Source organism: Carassius auratus, unplaced genomic scaffold (genome assembly GCF_003368295.1).
Source record: "Carassius auratus strain Wakin unplaced genomic scaffold, ASM336829v1 scaf_tig00214675, whole genome shotgun sequence".
NCBI classification, from domain to species: Eukaryota; Metazoa; Chordata; class Actinopteri; order Cypriniformes; family Cyprinidae; genus Carassius; species Carassius auratus.
In genome coordinates, this window is record NW_020527762.1 from 76,908 (window position 1) to 89,298 (window position 12,391).

The window sequence follows — 12,391 nt, forward strand, 5'->3', positions numbered from 1 at the left end:
CTATTTATAAGAGCAATAGGGTTGACAGTGACATATAACCTAGTGAAACTTCAAGCAACTAAAGCTACATAAAATATGTTCATACAAAAAAAATAAATAATAATCTTTAATTTCAGTATGCGGTGACTGAGAGGGGACAGGCCAGAATACATCTTTATGAACAAGATATGTATAAAAAAAAGGTAATTTTGTTGGTATTTAAAGAAAAATTATTTACATTCATATAAAGTGTAAATAGCCTAACTGGGAAAAGAAAAGAAAAATAAATACAGTCTATCCTGTCTTTGCAAATGCTGATTTAAGACAGGACAACCTTTATCTTTTTTCTGCAGTAATCTTTCATTAGGTGTCCAAAACCAATAATTCAACCGACTAATGAAATATTCTGAATGTGTGTTTGTTTGTTTGCTTGCTTTATTCCCTTTTTCTTGTCTGTACATGTAAGTTATATGGTTGTTTATGAGAGCCTTTTTTATCTTTTGAAAATGTCTTTAAAATATATATTTACAAAAATACTGTGAAGTTCGCCTTACAGTTTGAAATGTTCAAAAATCCGCATAATAGAACTACTACTGCTGCTTTGTTCTAGATCTAATGTCAACAGGTGAGGGTGAGCGAGGGTTATGTGTAGGTGCGGAGTAAATATCATGAAGGTTAGAAAATAATTTATTAGTGGTCTTCACTAATAGCTTCAGGCCTCAGTGAATGTAATTTCTCCTATAGGCTACAAAAACAGGAAGCTTCAATCATAAATGGAAGAAACAATGTACACACCATGCAACGTTTAACTGTACATGAGAGCACAGCTCAGTGCAGTTGTCTGTCTCATGGGATTTGATATGGTAACGCTATGTTCTTAACCTTGCATCCATGTGGTCTGCGCTGAGGGAGAAACTGCGCGGACGCGGACGCGGACGCGGTCACTCCTGTGAACACGAGATCAAGAGACTGACAGACAGTGTTCACTCAGGATACTGTCTTCTACCGAATGGAGTGATACTGCCTTCGCTGAAGCAAAACTATTCTTGCCTGAAGGTAAGCTGGAATAGGAGGAAAACAATAGCCTTAGCCTAACCAAGCTGCGATGAGATGCCGTGAATATGTGCGCGTGTAGATCTGGCAGAGTAACGTTGTGTGAATGATGCTGTATATTGAAAGATGCTGTATTCGCGAAGATATGATAAGTTGAAGTAATGTGAATGTCACCTGAGAGTACTAGTCTTTCCAATTCATTAGTGGGCTAAGTTTATTACCAAAAATATTCCGAATCATAACTACAACTTTTCCTAAAAACTTAATGCCTTTATTAAACTGCCTCCAGTGTTCAGTGTTTATTAATTCTTATACAGACGATATATTTGTATATATGATAACTCTGCATGATATAATGTTATAAATGTTTCTTTGAGTAACGCGATGTGCAGAATTATTTTATTATTATTATTATTATTTTGCATGCGCATACACTTACAGCTCTTCTGAATATGTTAATTAATGGGCAGCTTGACAAGTAACAGTGATGCTTAGCATATGCAAATCAATGCACAAAAAAGCTGCCTTCACAGAGCAATTCAGTGCACAAAGTACCTTTTTATGTAGTTACTTTGGCCAAATGATGGATTGAAAGTGTAGGCTTACAGATGCACTCATGTTGCAAATACAAATATTTTGCAAATGAACAGTACTTTTGAGGAATATCATTTAAATGTCGATTTGCAGAAAAAGCTGTTTTATAGACAGGGTCATGTTTTGCATTCATGTTGAGATCACGTGACCATCCTCATCATGCTGTTGAGCTAATAATTAATAGTGTAATAATAACATAAACAATATTGTTTTCTTTATGCTTTCAGTCAGATGCTCATGGCTGATGATTTATGAAGAATGAACATATAACTCTATGTAAACAAAACATCAAATAACAAACTCAATGTACACAACGTCATAGTCTAGTGTAAGTTAATTAAAGGGAATTGGGACATTTTTGGCAGTCATCCTAATGGGATCCCAGTTTACCTGAAGTCACCTCTATGGAGAAGCATGTGCACAGTCCACCAGACAGTTCAGACAGAATGAGTACAAGTGTAGATATAAAATGCCCAAACAAACAGTCTCTGCTGCCTGGAGTGATTAAACAAACTGTGACGGCCAGCAGCTTCCATGTCACAGATCAAGGAAAAATGCCCCCATTCAATGCACAGCGACCGCAGGGAAGAGAACTCACGGCAGTCTGATCACAGTTCAGAGCAGCAGCCAGACCACTTACCAGTATGATCTTCCAACAAAGCATTAAAGTTACACTGAAAAAAATTAATCTGAGTGGATGTAAATGTTAAGTAATTAAAATGCGTGATATCAACAATAAATGTTAAGTTTGTGTCTTTACTTTAATATATCTAGTTTTAAATTAATCTGCATTTGTTCAAAAAACAAGAAAATGTGTATTTTATTCCTTTACTAAATTAATCTAAGTAATCCCAGCCAAGCTTTTTAGGTACACACGCACAACAAACAATACCTTGTTTTATTTACTCACATGGTAAAAAAAAAAAAAAAAAACTCCCCTTCCTGTTTCGTTGGTCTGGAAACCCCTTGCATTCCTAACGAAGACGAACACGCGGACTGAATTTAAGGTAAGAATAAAGCTAGCAAATTAACAGTTAATGTTACTTGGGTTGGTACATTCTTTACAGTTTTCGAATTGCTGTACAAAAACCAGGCTTTAAATGTAATTTGAAGATTGTTGTATGTGGATTTTCTAATTAGCATTAGGCCTACCATGTGGTTACACTGGTAAGTTAAAGTTAGGTGGCTAACTTTAGCTGCTTTAAAGCATTCAGTTTTAAGCTTGGCATATGTCTAAATACATTTAAGGAGCCACTGAAGCCTATTTTAGGATACCTTTTTCTCCCTGTGAAAGTGTTTGGTTCTCCCTGATAATAAAAGGTGATGTTGGATGCGTTGGAATGCGGGTAACGTTTGTCTCTCGTAAGGGGGACAGCTGCCAGCTGAGTTCACGCAGCATTTACAGCCGCCATTTTATTCGGATAATTTTCAAAATATTACTGTTATCGTTTCATGAAATGTAGTTTTTGAAGTATTTCAGGCGAGAATGTAGTTGTTTTAAACTCAAATATGCGGTTTATTTATAAAGACAGCGTCTATTTAAAAAAATGTGTTTCGCCGATTTCAGAGATGAGCTCCATGCGATCAGCGGGAGCTCCGTCATCATTTATCCGCAGAGAGCAGCTTCAGCTCGGCTAGACCTTCTGACATTTGCCGCTGGCTCTGATGTCTCTTTAGTGGTTCAAGATAAAATATAATTCGTTTGGGGTAAAACGAAACGTTTCTTATCTTTGGCCTTTATTCAATCAATCTATTAATATGTTTTATATATATATATGTATATGATGTCCCTATGAACTTTTGTCATATAGGTATTTCGTCATACAGAATGCATAGTCCATGAATTATGCGATCTGAAAGAGTGCCCATTAGCGCGCTGTCTGTTTCTCTTTGTGGTTTGCGTTTGTTAGGACGGTAGTTTTTACAGTCTATGGTTAGAGCGTTTACAGCTGTCAATCATAATATGTGACCATAATCCTGCCTTCTGCATGACGCGGTTCCCTGTACACTTTCTCATCTGAGCTCCGTGGAAAAAAAAAAAAACACAAACATTTCATATGAAACTGAAGACAATTAGCTGTCTGATCGGCAGGTCAACTACCTGTAGTTGTTTGTGGAGAGAAGAAAATGTGAAACTATTTTTAATTATAGTTATAGTTATGATTTGCTATGAATTGGGTTTCTTGCATTGGTCAGTTACTAACCATTAACTTACACTGTGTCCTTAACCAGGTGATTCTCCTGACAATAGGCTACACTGGATAAAGGTATGTAACTTTCAATAAATTATATTTAAATTATATAATAAATTTATTGTAGTGAGGAAACTGGGGGTGAAGTTATAACTCAGTTGGCAGTTGTTTTTTTTTTTGCATTTCACAGAGTAAATTTATAGTCCTGTAAAAAAAAAAAAAAAGTGACGACTTAAGGGGTGTGCACCATATGTTGCTGGTTGCTCAAAGTCTGCCATTGCATTAGTTCCCATTGCCATGATAATCTATTTTTGTTGATCCCATGGTTACATACATTAGCTAAAAAATAAAAAAAAACTTAATTAGTTTACTTCCACCATTTTAAAGTCACATCTTTCTATTTAACATTGATGAGGCTGTGATAAAATCAAACTTACCTGATTACCTGTGGAGAAAATAACAAGATGCTTACCTGATGAAGCTGTAAGAAAAACATCTGATCAATCATGGTGTAATTTTAGATTCTCTTCTTTTCATTCGTCAGTTGCATACTCCCCTGAACAATTGTATGGCTCAGAACAACGGGCCTCAATATTGTCATATTTGACCAATCTACTTATGTTCAGTTAGTGCCCCAAAATGACTCTAGAATATGCTGGGATCTGTGTGATGCACAGGCACCATAAATTAATTTAAAAGTCAAGACACTCACACTGAAGACATAGTGCACATACAGTTTTGTTTAAAGATGTCATAGGTGTTGAAAGTAATCCTTCTCTGTAAAGTTCAAAATCAAAACAAATGACTTTTGGTGACTTGTTAGTTGAATGTTTCTTTAACAAATGTGATTTAAGGGAATTCCAGGATGGACAAGGGCAATCAGTATGTAAACAGGCAAAAAATAGCTGCCGTCTTTCCTTAATTTGTAGTATTGTTTGGTTAAAGGGGTGGTATAATACCCCTTTTTACAAGATGTAAAAAAAATCTCTTATGTCCTCAGAGTATGTGAAGTTTTTGCTCAACATACCACACAGATAATTTTTATAGCATGTAGTAAAAAAGCTCAGTTTTTGTATGTCCCTTTAAATGCAAATGACCTGCTGCTCCTGGTTGCATGTTCCTGGGGGCAGGATTTATGTACATTTTAGGGTTAGTGATGTCACCAACCCGAGTGGAAGCCGTTGTAGTCTCTACCAGCCGTTTGTTGTAGTCCTTAAAAATAGATTTCTCTAAAAGAATATATCTCCCTTTGCTTTGAACTTTGAATGTCGTAACTTTGCAGATGTTGTTTATGCTCAAACAGCAACATTACACACTAACTAAAGTTAAAAAAGTGAAATCATAATCAACCATCCCTTTAAGATTACAAATGATTGTCCTGATAAATAAATATATATTTTCTCTTTACATTTTTGAGGACAGACAAGCAGACAGAGAGGCAAACACAACTAAATGGAAGTAGCTCCTCACCGCTACCAGTATATGACAAATCTCGAAACTGACTTCCACCACCCTCACAGAGACCACCCAATTTGCTCCTCATTTAGGGTCTGGATGTACTCAGATCTAGCATCTGGATTATATGGGATGGATTTGCACAGTTCACAGTTAAAGTTGAAAATTGTGTCATCATTCGCTCACCCTTAAGTTGTTTTAAACCTGTATAAATTTCTTTCTTCTGCTGAACACAAAGATATTTTGAAGAATGTCTGTAAACAGACAGACTTGGGTCCCATTGACTTCCATAGTAGGAAAAAATATATACTATGGAAGTCAATGAAACCCAAGTTGCAAAATATCTTTCTTTGTGTTCAGCAGAAGAAAGAAATTTATACAGGTTTAAAACAACTTGAGGGTGAGTAAATGATGACACAATTTTCATCTTGGAGGTGAACTAATCCTTTAATTCTTCATTCTTTTGCAGTTATCATGTGTTTTGTCTTCTCTACCGTTTTTTTGTCTGACCCTGCTGACCCAATGAGCATGTTACTGTCCAATGGTCATGCTTTAACTGCAATCTCTAGTATTGCATTAGTATTGGATTCTTCTCATGGGGATTTAATAATTTTGACTTTTCAATCTGAGTTAAATCTCGTTTTTGGCTTATTTTATCTGTAAAAGAAAACGTGCCTAATAATTCTGCACACCTGAATATAAGGCGTTTTCATTTCCAACCTTCATGTACAATTATATATCACTTATAAATGATTAAATTAATAGTAGTTAAGTTTAATATGGTTTGGAATTGGGAAAATGTTCCTGGGAATAAAATATGATCAGCAAATCAACGTGCCTAATAATTCTGCACACACTGTGTGTGTGTGTGTGTGTGTGTCTTTCCACATAAATATTTTTAAATTCACACAAGATTGTAATTGTTTATAAATGTAGGCAAATCCATGTGGGAAAAAAATTGGCTTAAATGCATTCTTCACATTAGCAAACAAAGCAGTAGGTTCAATTCTCTCTGGTTTATTTCACAGGTTTGTGATGACGATGATGCTGCAGCCATCCAAGAGGCCATCACTTCATTTGTGCTCAACATCTTTGTGGTCAGCAAAGCCAGGGATGGAGGTCTCGAGAAGAAAGTTGGAATAGCCATTGAGGGAGCGGAGGTCCTTTTTTGCATTCCCAGTGTAGCACATGCTTGCTCCTACCTTATGGGCCTTATTTATGCTTTGGAACTAAGCTACCCAGAGAAACTTAAATACACCTTTGAGGTATTTCAGAAGATCTTCCTGGAGCTGGAGGATGTTAACAAAAACATGTCCTCCAAAATCCACGATCACAAGATCAGCTTACTGGCCTAAAAGCGATACAGACATTGTTGAATGTAGAGGGTTTGAGTCCCTCTGGTAAAGTTTTACTGTTCAATTTCTCAGGTCTTTTTCAGTGCACTTTCTCAAGTCACACTAATCCTATTTCATATAGGGACCATGTTTGTGAGTGTTAATGTTAAAGGTGCAGTTGAAGGAAAGATGACAGTTAAGAAGTCAGAAACTATATTGCACAATGTGAGTTTTTTTCAATAGAAACCCAAAGAAACTGAAATGTAGGTTTCTTAGAAGATCTCCATTGTCACACGGGGATCATACATATGATCATACATGTGCAAGCGTGTTGTTTTAAAGTCTTAAGAGTATGTTACTGTACAGGACTGAAAAACGCAATTTTATAGAAAATATTCTGTAAATGTGTCTGAATGGTTTCTTATGAAGACAATAAAGCCTGTCAACTTTCACTTAATGAGCTTTCCTCTGTCACCACCATGAAGCACAATTTTGTATTGTACACAATGTCTCAACCTGTGAGGTGGATATATTTTATTATACTTTGTTTTATACTGACCTTGTCAGTTTTTACTCTCAAATGGCCAAAATGTCAGCTTCAATGTAATAACTAGATTTCTATATTTGATGAATACATTCTACTGGCATTCTGTTTACAAGTACCAGTGTTGAACTTTTACTATAGTAGTAAAACAATTACTATTTGCATTTATACTTTCAGTAGAAATACTCAGTTGCTAATTAGAATACCTGAGTACATGTAACTTTAAAATACACTAACAAATTTTGAAAACAGTATATCCCACTTGAAATTTGTAATATTGAAATGTAAAAATGAAGTTGGATTCAATCAAAAAATACACATTTTGGATTCTTAAAGTTGTGTAGATCACACACACACAAAAAAATGACTAGATCAATACTAAAAAGTAAGTTAACTTTATGTGCAAATTTTATTTCAACAAACAGAAAAATTAAGTAGTTTGTACAAAGACTAGTCTTGTTGGATCTACGTAATACAATTATGCAAAAGAATTCATCATATTTTTTAAGTAAATCAAGCAGATTATTTTTATCAGTGTAATTGGCATCGAATCCAATAGAGATTAATGTAGCATAAGACAAAAACAGCAAAAACAAACCTCATGCATCGACAGCAATAGGTGTCTTTAAGTCCAAAACCATGTAGGCACAAATTCAAAACTCCCATTAAAAGTGAAAACTAAAGTGCTGTAGGTTACATACAACACAAAACATTTGGTGGTTAATATGTACTTGCCAGAAACAGTTTGAAGGAGTCTTTTGTTAATGAGCAGGTCTGTAAGTGCACTGAAATGTATCCTTGTCACTTGAAGGAATCTGCTGTGAAGAGTGAAGAAGTGCCAGTGTGATTAGGATGAGCCCTCCACCGCGGCACTGTTTTAACTGTCATTAAAGTAATGATTTAAAAGATGAGGGCATTAGCTATGTGAGAGCGGATGACACAGTCTGTTGAATGTCTCATATTTGATTAAAGGAAATTATGTAGTTTATGAAAATCCTAGCTTCCCACACATGCATTTCGTTTCTAAAAGACTGTCTAAAAGAATAGTTTGACACGTGGAGCTGATGTTTGATTTAGACTGTAGACCAATAGAATAAAATATTTTATTGATTTATTGTGTATTCAAGCTGGAGGTGTTATGAATATTTTAATGTTTTAGTACATCGGGCATATATCAACCACTACTTGTTTTTCCCCTGGAAACCTCATACCCTTAAGGCATAGGAAGACAAGAAGGTCTATTTTGGTCAGCAATCTGTCCATATTTCACCTCTTCTGTTTGACATGTTTATTGTTTCTGCTTGTGGATTTCCCCAAGCCATACATGAATGCTTAATCAGTTCGGCCAATTTTCACTCCGACATTGTTCGAAAGCGCAATTACGTTTTCGAACAATTAAATCTCGAACAGATCCCAGTTGCAGATTCATTATGCAGTCACAAAGCATGATGGAACTATAGTGTCATGAAGGAAATACATGTTCTAAAATATTGATGTAAGGACCTGTAGTAAAATATGGATTTTCAGCTTTTCGCTCACATTAAAGATGAATAAATTTTCAAAGAATTCATTAGATTTCGCTCCCAGCAAGATGCATATCAAAATGCAAACACTTTGATCATTAAAACAGAGCAGTTGAAGTAAGGATCATTTAACAGTCCAGAATCCAATGTGTGAAGGAGAAGTGTTACAAGCAGTGCTATGTCTAATTATCGGCACAAATGGTTGCAGAAAACAGTATGTTTCTGAATATTCAGACTTCAGAAGAATAGAGTATGACACTTCTTACAGACTGCTGCTAACCCTGGGCAGATCGGGGAACAAATCAGACTGGATATTTGCTCATTGAGAGAAAAAAAAAAAAACTATTTCACAATTGTAACTCTGCCAGTGGGAAAGTTGAAATGTTACACAGGACTTGTCAGGAACGTTGACATGTTTCCTGGCCTGAATCTACCTTTTAAAGTCAGCCCTGCCACGCCAGAGATGGCGAATGACATGTTTTCTCTGGCATGACATTTCAGCTAAAAATATATTTTATTATACAATGTCTACTGACACGAATTTGTGGTAAATGTCTTTTTCACTGTTTTTCTGGGTCATCTACATGTGGTTATACCAGCAGACTGTACAGTGGTCAGATATTTCTTAATATTTGTGCCATCAGCTGTTGGCGTTGCTGTATATGGGCAACTGAAACAGATGCCTTCATGTCTCTTGTATCGCACCTCGAGTGAATAAGTTTCACTTCACAAATGGGCTATGTGTAATGACTTTTATTTCGTTCGCTAGTAGTCCACCTTTCTGTGATGAAGGCAGTGGGCTCTGGTCATGCTAGTTCATTGCTCGGGGGCCGTTCACACAGAACACATTTTTCTATTCTACTGCACTGTTTTTAACAAGGCGTCTTACATCTTTTGCAGCATCTTGAGTATGACACAACCTTATAAAAATGTTTAAGGGCATGTTTACACAACAAAGATTGCACTAAAAATAGACATTTTCTTTGCATTTTTGAAAAGATTAATGCACAAATGAAAATGTTGATAAAATGATCCCACATGGACCCACAAAAACAATGATATAAAAATACATGAATTTGTATGTATTTGTTTAGACAGAACACATAAGCATGTGTATGACATAACCGTGTTCACAAATTAGAATTTTCGCAGTTTCATAGACAACACTTGAGCACTGGGTTTTTTAAATGTGTGTCAAGTTCAGCTAAAACTCTTTCCATTGCATTTTCAAAGCATTTTCCATTGTGTCTCGTGGTTTTAAAGTGTTTCACTGTAGCCTGGATATCACTATTTTGTTCCAGTTGAAAGCACTGAATTTATGTAGAAGCTGAATTTGTAAATGGCCTTTTTTCTCATTTTTACAGCTGTTGCAGTCCAGTGAAGATCTTTCTTGTTATTTTGTAAGTGGCGTAAAGCGGTCAAAAGAGCACTCAATAACATGGCTGATGGCAGCCTGAACAGCTCCTTTAATCAGAGCTCAGAATATGGAAATGTCTAACAGAACCACAGACAGTGTTCAGCGTCTTGACGTTCACCCTGCTGGCCATGCTTTATGGTGGCTACATTTTTCTGGAACATGCTCGTCTAGTCACAATTCTCAGAGTCAGAACGTTCCAACCCGCGTGCCCCACAATCTGGTGGCCTCCATGGCTATATCTGATGTTATGGTGGCTGCTTTGGTGATGCCTCTCAGTCTAGTGCATGAGCTGAACGGCCGTCGATGGAAGTTGGGCCAAGTTCTCTGCCAAGTCTGGATATCCTTCGACGTCCTGTGCTGTACAGCCAGCATTTGGAACGTGACCGCAATAGCCCTCGACCGTTACTGGTCTATAACCCGCCACCTGGAGTACACACTGAAGACCCGAAAGAAGATCTCCAATGTGATGATTGGCTTGACGTGGCTGCTCTCATCTGTTATTCCCTCTCCCCTCTGTTTGGCTGGGGTGAGACGTATTCAGAGAAGGACATGGAGTGCCAGGTGAGCCAGGAGCCGTCTTACACCATCTTTTCCACATTCGGGGCCTTCTATCTGCCTCTTTGTGTTGTGCTGTTTGTCTACTGGAAGATATACAAAGCTGCTAAGTTCCGTATTGGATCAAAGAGGACCAACACCATCACTCCAGTAGCAGAGGCTGGAGAGGTACAGATGATATGTTGTGATATGCTTTCTTTTTAGCAACTTTTTAAGTTCGTCATCCTGCACACACCAGTGTGCTGGCATTTTCATACTGTACGGTGCAGATCTTTTTTTTTCCTCACGAATGCTGAATGTAATCTATTGCTTTAGATCAGACTGTTCCTATTTTACCTATCATTATTTTACAAAATGTTACTAGACAGCAATTCAATAGCTGATTGAACACAAATATCCCATTATGTTGCTCTATTACCTTGAACAGCGTGGTATAATCTCTGAGCATGTCACAACACTTTAGCGAATAGTATTCCTGACACCTCCCTTAGATAAGATCTATATTATTTTCCACTCTATTACCATCCTGTTCTGCTTCAGTGGGTTTAAGAGGGATTGTCAACGGTTTGACACCGAAACCTTAAGGGTTTAAAAGCTTATGATTAAATGCCTATTTTCATGGCCATTCCAATACTTCAAAAGTTCTATGCATTTTTATATTATGTTATCGTAACCCTAGAAAGAATGACTTGAAAAACCTGCATGCATGGGCAGGGTAAAAGTCTTTGCATTGGATTCAGTAGCTTTTGCTTTTCTTTTTTGTTTATTTTTTTCTCATCTATTATCTGTGTAATAAAATAATTAAAGTTTTATATATTTTGTTATATAAACACTGCCATTCAAAAGTTCACTAAGATTTTTTTTTCAGTTTGTATTATGTAAATTAATACTTGAATTCAGTAAGGATCATAAATTTTACTCAAGAATTCTATTTTAAATAAATACTGCTCTTTTGAACTCTTTATACAAGTTATCCTTGAAAAACATACAATCATGTTTTCAGCTTTATTGTCACAGGAATAAATTTCACTTTAAAATAAATCACAATAGAACATATATATTTTAAATTGTTATAATATTTCCCAATATTACTGTAGTTTTGATCACATAAATGCAACCTTGGTGAGAATAAGAGACTTTTTCTAAAACACCTTTACTTTTAAATGGTAAGTTTACATTGCTGAGGCTCACATATAATCTGAGGAATATGTTTAATTTTGCATAAAAAAATTTTTTTATTAAATATAACATTTCAACCTGTACACTATTTTTATGTGTTCTAGGTTTAAAACTAAATCTTGTGGTTTTTTACCTTACATCTATACTTCTGACTGATCCACTCACAGCAGTGATGCTCAAGACACATCTGTTCCCTCAGGTGAAAGAGGCCTCCAGGCAACAGCCTCAGATGGTGTTCACAGTACGCCATGCCACGGTGACATTCCAGGCCGACAGCGAGACGTGGCGAGAGCAGAAAGAGAAGCGAGCAGCTCTGATGGTGGGCATCCTCATCGGAGTGTTTGTCCTGTGCTGGATACCGTTCTTCCTCACCGAGCTCATCACTCCACTGTGCTCCTGCCACATCCCGCCAATATGGAAGAGTGTCTTCCTCTGGCTGGGCTACTCCAACTCTTCTTTCAACCCGCTCATTTACACAGCCTTCAACAAGAACTATAATAACGCTTTCAGAAATCTCTTCTCTCGACAGCGCTGAGAGATAATCGGAATTGGCTGTGCCACAAATG

General features: G+C 36.6%; 1 long non-coding RNA gene and 1 pseudogene across 1 annotated transcript; both read left to right on the plus strand.

Moving 5' to 3' along the window:
* Nucleotides 1-2,384: 2,384 nt before the first annotated feature.
* Nucleotides 2,385-7,064, plus strand: LOC113092617 (uncharacterized). Its single transcript, XR_003287607.1, has 3 exons — nt 2,385-2,633; nt 3,859-3,893; nt 6,302-7,064. It is a non-coding gene; the product is annotated as an uncharacterized LOC113092617 (long non-coding RNA).
* Nucleotides 7,065-10,112: 3,048 nt separating this feature from the next.
* On the plus strand, nt 10,113-12,360 carry LOC113092616 (5-hydroxytryptamine receptor 5A-like; annotated as a pseudogene).
* The last annotated feature ends 31 nt before the right edge of the window (nt 12,361-12,391 follow it).